General features: G+C 43.8%; 1 pseudogene; it reads right to left on the bottom strand.

The window, feature by feature from the left end:
- Window positions 1-980: 980 nt before the first annotated feature.
- The window catches only part of LOC139364558 (endoplasmic reticulum transmembrane helix translocase-like), a 40,535-nt pseudogene continuing 25,559 nt past the window's right edge, over window positions 981-15,956 (bottom strand).

Raw genomic sequence — 15,956 nt, forward strand, 5'->3', positions numbered from 1 at the left:
AAGTGACAAAAGCATGGATGAATTTTTCTGCATCATTTTTGGACAGAAAGTTTCTGATTTTTGCAATGTTACGTAGATGGAAAAAAGCTGTCCTCGAAACAGTCTTGATATGTTCTTCAAAAGAGAGATCAGGGTCCAGAGTAACGCCGAGGTCCTTCACAGTTTTATTTGAGACGACTGTACAACCATTAAGATTAATTGTCAGATTCAACAGAAGATCTCTTTGTTTCTTGGGACCTAGCACAAGCATCTCTGTTTTGTCCGAGTTTAAAAGTAGAAAGTTTGCAGCCATCCACTTCCTTATGTCTGAAACACATGCTTTTGGGGCTTCACCATGTTTCATTGAAATGTACAGCTATGAGTCATCATTATCACATTTTTGCACAACATTTTTGAGAAATAAGCTTTTTTGTGCAACATTTCAGGGATCTTTTATTTCAGCTCATGAAACCAACACTTTATGTTTATATTTTTGGTCTATGGGTGGCCTGTACCACAGTCATCATGACATCATCCCACCTCTGTTGTCAGTGTAGTAATCTCATCACTAAAATCAACTAGATTTTAATCTGTCCCAATAGAATGCCAGTGTAGCAAGCAAGAGTGCACCAGACATTTTTACATTTTAGTCATTTAGCAGACACTCTTATCCAGAGCGACTTACAGTAGTGAGTGCATATATTTTTCATACTTGTCCCCCATGGGAATAGAACCCACAACCCTGGCATTGCAAGTGCCATGCTCTACCAAGCGAGCCATACGGGACTTAAAGTCCTCTCAAACATAAATCAGGCTTTTCTTGTGGCCTCTCAACTTGACTTCCAGTTAAAATGCATGCAGCTCACTCATCAATTAAAAAAATATATGTTCAATCCCTATGTAGGTATAGTAGGCAGTGCACTGCATAGGTAAATGGAACATGACAAAGTAGCACTTGACACAAACAGCACCACTTGTATTTTTTGGTATTTTATATATTATCTTTTTACAAAATGAAGAAAAAACAAAATGTAAAAAAATCAAACACTTCGCAATTCTCTTGGAGAACGCCTTGTTGTGTGTGTGTGTGTGTGCATTTCACATGGGCCGGCACACAATCTCAAACGCCACACAATACTGCTGTCTTCTTGGCCTTCGGTGATAGAGGGAAGGATGGAGAGGGGGAACGGGAAGGCAAGAGGGGGAGTCTAACTAGACCTGGGAATCCAATAGTATTTATTTTCTTTCAAATACTTTAGCTGCACTTGTTTCAGCTTGCCTGGCGCAACGGAACAGTCCCAAAAGTAAAAACCCTGCTTATCTGGAGCTCCTGGCAGGATCAACCAGAATGCTCAAAGTATTTGAAAGAAAGCAAATAGCATTTGAGCCCAAGTTTGTCTCTAGCATAGAAGAAATATAATTTTAAATACATTAGTGAAGAGGGGGAACAGAGGGACAAAGCAGAGAGATGGGATAACATTTAGGGGTGTGGTAGGGGTACAGTACTGCGCGTCTGCCTGACATGCCTAGTCCATCTCCTCAGCTGTCTTGTGCATCACATCAGCCTTTAATCTTTTCCTCCCTCCACAAGTCTCCTCAATCCTTTCCCTTTACAGATTGGTTGCTGAGGGCAGAGGGTTGATCAAGGCAGCTGTTGGCATGGCGATTCTGGAAGGCAGCCTCGGGGTTCCTTTGCCCAGCAGGAACTGCAGAACGCGGTCGACCAGCAGGGCAGCGACAAAGTCAACCACCAGGACGCGGGCAATGACTAGCTTGAACTGCAGGGGAAAAAACACATAGATAATAATAATTTATACATCCTTTTGCGCCGGTTTCCGACACAGATTAAGTCTAGTCCTAGACTAAAAAGCAGTTAAATGGAGAACTTACATTAACTCAGTTACTTCATTATAAAAAGGTTCATACAAGCTTTTAACAAGTTATAAAGCAATCACACAAAATGTGTGTGAAAGTACAGATGTTGGATCCTAATTTGACCCGTTTCATTGCAGAAGGAAAATAATCAAGTGTTTGATTATGTTTGAAGAAATATTTAGAATCACCGCCAGGGGGCAGCTGGAAGCGGCGTTTATGTACAATGCAATAGAGTACCTACAATGTACCTTAGCCTGCAGGTCCACTGTGTGCCAGTTCAAGTAGCCTATGCAGGCTCTATGCAGGCTACAGCGCATCTCGTGTGAATTCTTATGTGGATTATAAAACATTTACATATTTGTAGGGGGTATATGTATTTTTCATTAGGGAAAATCATTTTTTTATCAATTGTTTTAATATATGTTCAAGGCAAGCAATAGGCAAAATCAATTATTGGTGGCCTCAGTGCCCGTGTGGTCCAGCGTCTACAGCCGCTGACCCCGGGACATATATGCCTGTGTCGGCATTGGTTCAAATCCATCCCACTGCCTCTTCAATAAAAGCAAAACAATTACGAAAGGAGTGGGATTGCCCCACTCTTTAAAAAATACCTTTAAGAAATAATAAATCGGACAAATAACAATTAGATTGTGAGCGCACATCCAACATAAAACATAATTATAAATAATACAAGGTATGCTAAATTGATTAATAGAAAATGCACAGACCTAGCAAGTAACAATAGACTGTGAAACAAACAGTAGCCTATTATCGGTTTTCACACCTTTCATTATGTGACAATAGATAGGCTAATGGTTAGCCTACAGAACATGAACAAATATAGCCCCACTGGTCTGAAAAACTCGACTGCTCCCGCAAGGAGAAAGAAAACTGCTGCTTTTCAGAAACATAACTACTATAAATCACGAAGCTCATTTGAATTTCCTAATGAGCAGGACATTTATGTGATCAAATTAAGATCCAATATCTGTATAATATATGCTGACCTCTGTTGGTATATCTACAAGAGCAAACTGCTCGTTGAATTCAGGCGAGGATCCTGAGAGAAGGCCCACGATTGCCAGACCTGAAAGGGCGATACTCCATAGCAGCGGTCTGTTCTCACTCAGAGACTCCATGAAAGGATGACCCTAGAAAAACACATAGTATTAGTGGAATACATGTGTTATTCAATGATGGCTAGGATAAGTACTGCATAAAATGGGGCACATTTTTTATTAGGTATCGCTTAATGAAGCTTTCATAAGCCCTACATAGAAGCCTCAAAAATATTTTATATGCAAAGAAAGGCCTTATAAGGGATCATGAAGGCTACATTAAACCTAAGACACGGAGGAGGAAGAGCAGTACCTTGTAGTTAATGGCAAAGGTAGCCATCTGCATGGCCATAGACATTATGTACACTGTGCTGTTGATGAGATTGGGCTCAAACTCTTTGTACAGGTCCGCAAACCGCTCCGCCCTAAAAGATAAAGGACAACAGACAGAGGATTATGAGAGGGGATACTTGGACAGGTTGGAAACAAGACAATGTCAATAACTGTAAGGTGAACATGTCCAGTTAGTACAGTGTGGGTGCAAATACAGTGTCAACAAGTCTGTAGGTATCTATAGTGTGTGTGTGATAGAGAATGTGTGTTTGCATGTGTGTATGCATGTATGTGTACCTTGGAGGACTTCTGCTCTGCGCTCCTTTGTACAGGTATACCAGACTACAGAAGTGAACAGCAAACTGCAGCAGTACTGTCAGAACAGTGTACAGGTTGAAGATGTTAGGTAAGGGCCGCTCTTTAGACAGAGTCTTCAGGGGCTGGACAGGACAAGAGAAAATAGGATGAAAACTTAAAAGGGCGCTTTCACATCTCCCCTGTATGATCCATTTCCTGGAGCGTTTGGTGCCCTGAGCCGCACTATAAAGCATGTGTGAAACACAAATTAATCCTGGCTAAAACAAATCCGGGACCTGCGTTTGTAGCGGGTCCAAGATGCAGGACCAGAGTATCAGGAGTCGCATGGAAATTTTTGCCCGTTGTAAACAAGCTAGCTCGCTAACGTCATGTAGAATGTGCGTCTTGCTAATCGCACCCTGAAATGGGTATTTTCAGATCTTGTGAAAGCAAAACTTATTTTGTAGAATTCTCACACTCTCCAGGAAAACGGACCAGGGCACCAAATTTAATGTGAAAACCCCCTAAGTTGAATTAAAGGCTTAACTTGAAACTACACCTGTTAGCACTATGGCTACATAATAATACAGTGGGGCAAAAAAGTATTTAGTCAGCCACCAATTGTGCAAGTTCTCCCACTTAAAAAGATGAGGCCTGTAATTTTCATTATAGGTACACTTCAACTATGACAGACAAAATTAGAAGAAAAAAAATCCAGAAAATCACATTGTAGGATTTTTTATGAATTTATTTAGAAATTATGGTGGAAAATAAGTATTTGGTCACCTACAAACAAGCAAGAGTTCTGGCTCTCACAGACCTGTAACTTCTTCTTTAAGAGGCTCCTCTGTCCTCCACTCGTATTAATGGCACCTGTTTGAACTTGTTATCAGTATAAAAGACACCTGTCCACAACCTCAAACAGTCACACTCCAAACCCCACTATGGCCAAGACCAAAGAGTTGTCAAAGGACACCAGAAACAAAATTGTAGACCTGCACCAGGCTGGGAAGACTGAATCTGCAATAGGTAAGCAGCTTGGTTTGAAGAAATCAACTGTGGGAGCAAATATTAGGAAATGGAAGACATACAAGACCACTGATAATCTCCCTCAATCTGGGGCTCCACGCAAGATCTCACCCCGTGGGGTCAAAATGATCACGAGAATGGTGAGCAAAAATCCCAGAACCACACAGGGGGACCTAGTGAATGACCTACAGAGAGCTTGGACCAAAGTAACAAAGCCTACCATCAGTAACACACTACGCCGCCAGGGACTCAAATCCTGCAGTGCCAGACGTGTCCCCCTGCTTAAAGCCAGTACATGTCCAGGCCCAGCTGAAGTTTGTTAGAGAGCATTTGGATGATCCAGAAGAAGATTGGGAGAATGTCATATGGTCAGATGAAACCAAAATATAACTTTTTGGTAAAAACTCAACTCGTCGTGTTTGGAGGACAAAGATTGCTGAGTTGCATCCAAAGAACCCCATACCTACTGTGAAGCATGGGGGTGGAAACATCATGCATTGGGGCTGTTTTTCTGCAAAGGGACCAGGACGACTGATCCGTGTAAAGGAAAGAATGAATGGGGCCATGTATCGTGAGATTTTGAGTGAAAACCTCCTTCCATCAGCAAGGGCATTGAAGATGAAACGTGGCTGGGTCTTTCAGCATGACAATGATCCCAAACACACCGCCCGGGCAACGAAGGAGTGGCTTCGTAAGAAGCATTTCAAGGTCCTGGAGTGGCCTAGCCAGTCTCCAGATCTCAACCCCATAGAAAATCTTTGGAGGGAGTTGAAAGTCCGTGTTGCCCAGCAACAGCCCCAAAACATCATTGCTCTAGAGGAGATCTGCATGGAGGAATGGGACAAAATACCAGCAACAGTGTGTGAAAACCTTGTGAAGACTTACAGAAAATGTTTGACCTCTGTCATTGCCAACAAAGGGTATATAACAAAGTATTGAGATAAACTTTTGTTATTGACCAAATACTTATTTTCCACCATAATTTGCAAATAAATCCATTAAAAATCCTACAATGTGATTTCCTGGATTTTTTTTCTCCTTTTGTCTGTCATAGTTGAAGTGTACCTATGATGAAAATGACAGGCCTCTCTCATCTTTAAGTGGGAGAACTTGCACTATTGGTGGCTGACTAAATACTTTTTTGCCCCACTGTATGGTTTCCTACCAATCACAACTTCAGTACATGCATTACATGGATGTCACAGGTTCTTTCGCAATACTATTTCCTCGATTCCTTATGTCCTTTCCTCCTAAAAAATGTCTGTCGGGAACTGATGAAAGGACTCAAGGAAAATAAACGCTTCCCTCTGACGTTTTGAAGAGGCAGGGAGGAGAGGACAAAAGGAACTGAAGGAGGAAAAACTATCAAGAGAAAGCACTACAGTGTTTTTCCCGCCATGTGACCTTTCACCTTTGACCTGGAGATGAAGAGAAAGCAGCCAGCCAATAGCAGGCCCTGTAAGGTGGCCTGGAAGTCACTGAACTTTACCCCCTCCAGGTAGAGGACAGACTGGCTGTAGGCCAGCACCAGGGCGTTCAGCGCCAGGATCTTAAACATCTGTAGTGTGGTCACCAGCGTACAGCGGCCCTGCTTTATCACGTGGCAGACTAGGCAGGAGGAGATGATAAAGAGGGAGACAGTGTGTGAGGGAGAGAGACAGTGAGTGAGTGAGTGAGTGAGTGAGTGAGTGAGTGAGTGAGTGAGTGAGTGAGTGAGTGAGTGTTAATTTGTGTTTGTATACAGTGTGGATGTAAACAAAAACACACATTTTATAAAAAAAAATAAAAACAAATGTGTATTGATTATGTGTATGTATGTTCCTCACTGCACTGTATGGAGGATAATTTGGAGGTGAAGGGGGCAGCAATGGAGGCATCTCCCAGTTTCACTACTTGTATCTGATCTTCTTCCAGCTCCCTTAAGACTTGGCTAATCCTCTCCTACAACAGAATTAACACCAAATGGTTAACAACACGCACAATCACCTCTCCCTCCCTCCCTACCCCAACACACACACACCACCTTCTGTGCGGCTAGCTGCTCCTCTCTCTGGGCCATGACCCTTTGCCTGGCTGCCCTGGAGGTCAGTTTGACCCCTGAGCTGGTGACCGGAGGTAGGGAGGGTCTGGAGTCGGCTGCTGGGGTCTCCTTCTCTCTGCCCCTCTTCCTCCTCTCAGGCATACGCTCTGGAGCATTGGTCAACAGAGCCACACCTGATGGGGGGAAAGGGTGAGGGAAGGAGAGAGGGTAGGGGGAGGGAGGGAGAGGGAGGGAGGGGAGAGAGAGAGAGAGAGAGAGAGAGAATGGTCACAAAATGACTCACATATAGCGACATTGTTTTTGATAAGAGGATGGTATACATTTTCCTACTGAGACAATAAATGTTGAATTGAAGATATCATGGTCTAAGACAGGTGTGTCCGTTAACGCTGTGCACAATATTCAGCAACTTTGACATATCGAGTGACCTCACCGATATGAGTGTTTGAGTGCTCCGACGTCATTGGTCCCGTCTCCGCACATTAATGTTGTATAGCCCAATCCTTTAAGACTAGTGATTACAAACTCCTGCAACACAATAAGAATACACACAGTTAGCACAAAACTAGCCTCAAAATGTACCGCCAGTTCTTGAGTGTGTTGGTTGTACACCAAGTGTACAAAACCCGAAAAACACTTTCCTAATATTGAGTTGCACCCCCCCATTCTTGATACACACAGGAAACTGCTGAGCATGAAAAACCACAAACCAGTGCGTCTGACTAACATACCCCGTTCAAAGGCACTTAAATATTGTGTCATGCCCGTTCACCCTCTGAATGGCACACATACACAATCCATGTCTCAATTGTCTCAAGGCTGAAAAATCCTTATTTAACCTGTCTCCTCCCCTTCATCTACACTCCCCAATAAGGGATCATAGCTTTCAGCTGGATTCACCTGGAAAAGAGCCTGTGTTCATAATGTTTTGTACACTCAAGAATATATGTAGTCTATCTTTTATAATCTAATAAATTCATTACATCAACAAAAATGGAGTAAAATAAGAACAATTGGAATTGAAGGGTAATCAAATCGAACAAAGCTTTATTGACACAAAAATAGAATTCAGTGGTAGTGTCCAAAATGTAAGCCTATTTAATCCCTATACTGTATAGTGCACTACTTTTGACTAGAGTCCTATGGGCCCTGGTCAAAAGTAGTGCACTAGAAAAATAGTAGGGTGCCATTTCTGACTTAGCTAACGTCTACATGGAGGCAAGAAGACTGACCTTCTGTTTAGGGCTGACCCGTGCGAACACCCGGACATGTGGCAGGAGGGCGTGGAGCACCCGGGGGTCACTGGTCAGTCTGGTTAGCCCCTCCCCCGTCACACACAGATCATACTGATGAACCAACGAGGGGACGGATGGCGGGGGAAGCGGAACACACACACTGCCGTCTATAGACTCCCACTGCCATTCACCTGGAAGGAACAACGGCACAAGTTACCATATTATAGTGCATTCTTAAAAAAGCGACACACTACACCTGGGTTAAAAACATACATATTATGTCAAATAGTCTCAAGTACTTAAGGTGCGCTTGATTTGGTTTGCATATTATTTCATTGCACTGGGGCGAAGTAGATCAAGTGCAGCTCAAGTATAATATATATGCATTTGACCCAGGTCTACAACACATGCACTGTCCACTATAGATCCCTTCATTACAACAATCACATGGTTATATCATCAGTGCAGTAGTCTGTAGATTAGTCTAGTACAGAGCCCTCCAACCATGTTCGGAGAGCTACCATCCTGTCTGTTTTCTGTGCTACCCCAGTTGTAACTAACCTGATTCAGCTTATCAACCAGCTATTAGAATCAGGTGCACTAGATTAGGGTTGGAGTGAAAACCGACAGGACAGTTTTCAGATCAAGCATAAATTGGCTCTTAGTGTGCCATACCCTGGTTGGGTCTGGCCTGCAGTACGAGTGTGTGTTCCTTCTGGATGAAGTGGAGCTCTCTGGCCACATGGCACGCTGTTAGAGGGTTGTCGCCTGTTATCATCACCACCTGAGGGAGAGACAGAGGAGAGGAGGGTTATGTGTATGTGTAGTTTGTGTGTGTGTGTGTGTGTGTGTGTGTGTGTGTGTGTGTGTGTGTGTGTGTGTGTGTGTGTGTGTGTGTGTGTGTGTGTGTGTGTGTGTGTGTGTGCGCGTGACTGAGTGACTGCGTGCATGGATGTGCCTGATATTATTGTAATAATTGTAATCTGTATCAATGTGTGTGAGCGTGCGTGTGTATTTTGAGACAGCCTGCTCACATGATGCGATGCCTCCTGGATCTCTTTAATGACAGTCTTGCTGTCGGTCTTCAGGGGACACGAGACGACTATGAAGCCGGCAAACTGCAGGTCACACTCCAGAGCATCACGAGTCACCTCCCGCACCTGTACAGACAGCCACAAAGCACCCAGTCACACAAACAACCAACCCCTTCTGTAAAAGAGAGACACCCTCAACTAACCGCTTGGCTGAGGTTCACGAAAGCCTTGTAGCTAACGTGGTACTTTATTTATCTCGAAGACCCAGAACTACCCCACCCCCTCTTTCGGCTGAGCAGCTGGGTTGTTGAGAGTATTGAAATAGCGTGCCATGTTAACTATGAGGCTTTCGGGAAACTCATCCCCTCACACAGAGCAGGGCAGGACCGATAGGTGAGTTAAACAGGACAAGTAGGTGAGTTAGACAGGACAAGTAGGTGAGATAGGTGAGTTAGAGGGGACAGGGCAAGACCGGTGAGTTAGACAGGACAGGGCAGTTAATTAGGTACACCCATCTAGTACCGAGTCAGACCCCCCCTTCGCCTCCAGATCAGCCCGAATTCTTCGGGGAATGGAAATGTTGATCAATTAGTATCAAGGGCCCTAACGTGTGCCAGGAAAAAATTCCGCACACCATTACACCATGCCACCAGCCTGTACCGTTGACACTAGGCAGAATGGGGCCATAGATTCATGCTGCTTACACCAAATCCTGACTCTGTCAAAAGAACGGCTGGAAGCCAGAGATTTCTTTGGAGAGACACTGAAAATATCTTATTTTGCAAGAAAACAGTGAAGGAGCTGAAGCAAGAAAGAACTTTGGCTAAGAGTGCTTTTACCAAGCAAGAAAACTTCCTTAGCAGAGGTGCAAAACACATGACTAAGAGCGAACTGCGAGAGGAGTTCAAAAAGCTCACGTCGGAGGCAAGGAAGGTCAGTGAGACAAATTATGAATACAGGGCTGGACTTCTGGCAGACACTGAAGCTGAAACCGATGAGGGTGAAGAAGCTGACCTGAGCAAGCAGCAGCAGACTGAACTTGAGAAGACATTCCAAGAATGCGAAGTACGATTGGATGAGGTCAGGGGGATGATCCAGTCCAACCTATGGCCTAGATACGGGGAGGATGAGGTGAAGTCTGCAATCAAAGAAGCTGAGACCGCCTGTGATGGAGTTGCTCGAATACCTGTTATTGCTGTAAATAGAGATGGCTTCGAGCTACGGTGGGATGGTGCGAAGGCACAAGTCAAAGATGCAATCACAAGCCTAGCAGAGTGGGAGATGTGGATTCCAGTAGCAGAAAAAGAATGGCTGGAAGCCAGAGTAAAGGATCTGAAAGCATTCAGAAACAACCCTGAAGCAAGGAGGGCAGGATTTCTCACAGCGCCAGCTCCACAGCCAACATTGAGAATAAAACCAACCTGTTTACCCAGGTTCAGTGGGTATAAAAAGAATTTCCATCGATGGAGGAGAGACTGGGAGAGTCTACAGAACCAGGGGGAACCAACAGGCTCAGTCGAAGTAAAGAAGATCCAACTCCTTGACAGTATAGATGAGAGAATGTGCAGAGACCTCCGTTTGTCTATTTACAATACTGCTGAGGACATGTTCAGGGTGCTTGAGAACAGGTATGGAAACAAGTCTACAATTGCCTTGGAGATAATTGAGGATCTGGAGAAAAATCCTGCTTTAAGAGTAAATCAGTCAAGGAAAGTTATCGACATGATCCAAACTATAGAGAAGGCACTGGATGATCTCACAGAGCTTGGAGGCACAGGAGCCATCAACAACCCTCTAGTGGTCAAATCCATAGAAAGCAAGTTACCTGACAACATCAAGCGAGATTGGCTTGTCTTCATGGTTAACCCGAGGAATAATGTCACGCCGGACAATCACTTTGAGAACCTTCTTAAATTCCTGAAAACACAGGAGGAAATTCTTGAAAAATTAGAGCAGCTGGGAGTGAGTGAAAAGCCAGAAAAGAAATATGCTTGTGTGGAGAGAAAATATGCGTCCACACGTTCCACAAGGAAAGGCGGCTGTGTTGTCTGTGGAGATGAAAAGCATAGAGAAAAGATCTTATTTTGCAAGCGTTTCAAAGAACTGAAGCCTGTGGAAAAGTTGGATGCTGTAGAAAAGATGGGGGCCTGCAAGAGGTGCTTGGTCTGTCATGGAGAAGATGATGAATGCAAGACACTTACCTGTGCAAGAAAAGAGACTGTAAGAAAGACCATCATTTCTTTCTTTGTCTGAAGGGAGATTTCAAGAGGAGTGACTCAGACAGAAGACAATCCAATGTGAGAAGGTATACACCTACAGAGGAGCAGGAGGAATTTGTATCTAAGCTCTCCCCAGAGATGGCAGAGAAATTCAAGAAAGCATTCACCAACATCACTGCGAAAACAAACTGTGTCGAAAAGAATCAGCTGGGAGTGACTGAGTCAAGTGCAGTAGAAGAATTGCCAGTTATTCTAATGCTGCTCAAGGTAACTAACAATGCAGGACAAAAAAAATTGGAACCCTGATCGACGTGGCATCGGACACAAACTACATCACTCACAGAGCTGCCAGAAGATTAAATCTTCGAAGTGAAAACATCACTTTAGTCGTTCATGGAGTCGGAGGAATGGCCATGAAGATTAGAACCAGAAGATATCTCCTCAGAGTGAGGGTCAAAACGCCCATAGACATGGAAAGAGCTCATGAGCTTATGTGCTATGGTTTGAATGAAATTGCCAACATCCACAGAGTCATCAAACCTGAGCAACTCAAGAAGTTCAAGAAACTCAAGAAAGGCCTCACCTACATCAAAGCAGATGCTCACAGCGATGAACCCCACTGGGACACAAAATACCCCTGGATTCAAGATCCAAGTTCCCTTCCTGACAACAGGAGTGGGGTGGAAGCCACCTTCTTGAGAACAGAAAAGCAACTCAAAAAAGAGCCAGCGTGGAGAATAGCATACACAGCTCAAGTCCATGAAGTGGTGGAGAGAAGAGCAGCGAAGAAACTCACCAAAGAGCTCATTGCCAGCTGGAAGGGGCCAGTATGGTATGTCAGCCACTTGGTGGCGCCAAACCCGCACTCTGTCACAACACCTGTGCGACTGGTATGGAACAGCAGCCAGAAGGTTAGAGGGGTCAGCATGAATGACCTTCTGCTGAAAGGGCCTGATGTCCTCAATCCCATCCGAGCAGTACTACTCAGGTTCAGGAGAGGCGTCCATGCTGCCCTCGGCGACATTAAGAAAATGTACAATTCTGTGTGGTTGGAAGACCTGGAGATGCACCTCCACAGATTTCTAAGGAGAGACACTGAGGAGGAAGAGATTGAAGAGTATGCGATCACCAGAGTCAACATTGGCGATCGACCAGCAGGGTGCATTGCGCAATTGGCTATGAGAGAGACAGCCAAATTGCCCATGTTTGCTCACCTGGAGGAGGAACGTAGGATCCTTGAAGAGGATACCTATGTCGATGACATCCTGACTTCCCATAATGACTTGTAAAAGCTGGACCAGAACACCAAAAGGGTTGAAGAGATCCTGAAGGCTGGCGGCTTCTTCCTCAAGCCCTGGGTCCGGTCAGATCAAAGTGGGAGGCAGGAGATCGTACCAGCAGAACAAGGACCGCAGTCAAGCACAGCACTCATTCTCCCAAACCAAATGAGGGAAGGAGACAATAAAGCCCTTGGAGTTGGATACCTTGTTGAGGAAGATAAACTGTACCTCATGACTTCAATCAATTTCTCAAAGAGGAAAAAGAAAATGAGAGTCGGCCAAAATCTCCTTGATGAAGAGGTGAGAGGGAAAACTCCAAACCCACTGACGAGAAGAGAACTGCTGAGCGAGGTAGCTAGCCTGTATGACCCAATAGGCCTCGTCACACTTGCCAAACAAAAGGGCGCCATTCTTGGCAGAAAGGCGTTTCAGGAAGCTGGAAGCAAAACTCTGACCCGAGATACTTGGGACAAACCTTTGTCTGAAAATTTGAGGGAAGAAACCATCCAATTATTTGAGGAATACACACGTCTTGGCCAAATCACCTGTCACAGAAGCCTCACACCAGTCAACTGGATTGGAAAACCTTGGGGAATAACATTCTCTGATGGAAGTGACAAGAGCTATGGAGCCGTAGTGTACTTAAGATGGGAGACCCAGCAAGGCATCAAAGTCAGACTGGTTGAATCCAAAGCAAAGCTCACACCATTGGACCAAAAGGGAGAACCAGTAAAAGCTGAAATCTGTGGTGCTGTCTATGCAGCACGACTTCGAAAGTATGTTGAAAAGCACAGTCGAATAGAAATTGAACGATGGCTCCATCTACTGGACAGTGTTAAGGGAATTTTTATCAATGATGACTAATTATGTATACATTTCAATCAGGACTGACTAATCAGAATACTATTATGTTACTGTATATGTACTAATCAGAATACTATTATGTTACTGTATATGTATGAATTATCTTTTTAATCTTAGTACTGAATATAATGTGTGCAAATATAATCAAGAATTAGAACAATGACTGTCTGTACCATGGTAGAAATGAATGAACTTATAGCCAAACTGGCTAGAAGGCTTATCTACACCAGCTGTCCTAAGCTTAGTCATATATCAACTTAATAGGGGGAGACGATGTGAGAACCATACAGCCTTTGTACTAGAACGGAGATGGCACGGGTTGGTACTGAAACTAATGACGTCATTTTAAGTTTATAACCTGTGGTAAAATGTGTAAGGAGCAGTACTCACGTGAATAAAGGCTGCTGTTTGACTTTAAGACTGGGCTCTGTCCATTTTTATACTAATAAGGGTCATACATATCCTTATGAATTGACAGAGTGTTTGATTTGAATTGGGTATTAAAACAGAGGAATTTAATTCCTGCAACAACAGTCAAACTGTGTTGGGAGCAATCCAGAGAGACAGCTATGGATATCAAGCTTTATTTGCGAATAGAGTTGGAGAGATCCAGAAATCCACATCCGTAGAAGACTGCCTCTTATTTTTAGCTGATAGAAGTGGTCATCTGGGTGGTCATCTGCAGCAACAGCCCATCCGTGACAAGGATTAACGAGTTGTGCGTCCTGAGATGCCGTTCTACACACTGTTATTTGCCTGTTTGTGGCCCGCCTGATAGTTTGCAAGATAATTGCCATTCTCCTTCAACCACTCTCATGATCGAGCTCGTTTCGACCACAGGACTGCCGCTAATTGGATGTTTTTTGTTTGTCGCACCATTCTCGGTAAACCATATTCACTGTCGTGCATGAAAAGGCCAGGAGGGCGGTCGTGACTGAGATAATGGATCCGGCGCACTTGGCACCGCCGATCAGACCACGCTTAAAGTCGTTTAGGTCACTCGTTTTGTCCATTCCAACGTTCAATCAAACAGTAACTAAACACCTCGAAGCCCGTCTGCCTGCTTTATATAACAATCTATTTTCGTGAACAGGGTGGTGTACCTAATAAACGTTTATTTTATGAAAAAAATATTACTAACAACAACAAAATTTAACAATTTTTGACGAAGGGATCCGTGGAATAAGTATGGAGAGTGCAATACAATACAATGTAATATTATTCATCTACAATTTGTTCTTAAACATGGGCAACATGGGCCTGGGAGGCTAACAGGGATATTGGTATCCTCAGTACTCCACCAATTATCCATTTCTCACTCAATACTTATTTTATTCCCCCAAATGTATTTTTACACAAGTGCACTGTCATTTAATCCTTAAAATTGCTACGTTTTCCTCTCTGCCCCATGGCAAAATATGTAGCGTTGCAGGATATTGGCTTTAAAGCTGCAACAACAACAATTATCTCTGCCACATGACAAAATGTGTAGAATTGCAGGAAATGTACTTGAAAACGAAAGTTTTCTCTCCGATGCTAAGAGGCGGGTCTTTCAGGGCCCAAGATTTGGTTCGTCCAGCCATGTAATACTGAAGTCATAGTAAAACTCATTGTATGCAATTTTTTATCTCACGTGAGTTGTGTTCTGATTATTTTTATTATTTTTATTTCACCTTTATTTAACCAGGTAGGCTAGTTGAGAACAAGTTCTCATTTGCAACTGCGATCTGGCCAAGATAAAGCATAGCAGTGTGAACAGACAACACAGAGTTACACATGGAGTAAACAATTAACAAGTCAATAACACAGTAGAAAAAAAAGAGAGTCTATATACATTGTGTGCAAAAGGCATGAGGAGGTAGGCGAATAATTACAATTTTGCAGATTAACACTGGAGTGATAAATTATCAGATGGTCATGTACAGGTACATATTGGTGTGCAAAAGAGCAGAAAAGTAAATAAATAAAAACAGTATGGGGATGAGGTAGGTAAATTGGGTGGGCTATTTACCGATAGACTATGTACAGCTGCAGCGATCGGTTAGCTGCTCAGATAGCAGATGTTTGAAATTGGTGAGGGAGATAAAAGTCTCCAACTTCAGCGATTTTTGTAATTCGTTCCAGTCACAGGCAGCAGAGAACTGTAACACCAAATGAGGTGTTGGCTTTAGGGATGATCAGTGAGATACACCTGCTGGAGCGCGTGCTACGGATGGGTGTTGCCATCGTGACCAGTGAACTGAGATAAGGCAGAGCTTTACCTAGCATGGACTTGTAGATGACCTAGAGCCAGTGGGTCTGGCAACGAATATGTAGCGAGGGCCAGCCGACTAGAGCATACAGGTTGCAGTGGTGGGTGGTATAAGGTGCTTTAGTAACAAAACGGATGGCACTGTGATAAACTGCATCCAGTTTGCTGAGTAGAGTGTTGGAAGCTATTTTGTAGATGACATCGCCGAAGTCGAGGATCGGTAGGATAGTCAGTTTTACTAGGGTATGTTTGGCGGCGTGAGTGAAGGAGGCTTTGTTGCGGAATAGAAAGCCGACTCTAGATTTGATTTTAGATTGGAGATGTTTGATACGAGTCTGGAAGGAGAGTTTACAGTCTAGCCAGACACCTAGGTACTTATAGATGTCCACATATTCTAGGTCGGAACCATCCAAGGTGGTGATGCTAGTCGGGCGTGCGGGTGCAGGCAGAGAACGGTTGAA

The sequence above is a fragment of the Oncorhynchus clarkii genome, chromosome 13 (genome assembly GCF_045791955.1).
Source record: "Oncorhynchus clarkii lewisi isolate Uvic-CL-2024 chromosome 13, UVic_Ocla_1.0, whole genome shotgun sequence".
NCBI lineage: Eukaryota > Metazoa > Chordata > Actinopteri > Salmoniformes > Salmonidae > Oncorhynchus > Oncorhynchus clarkii.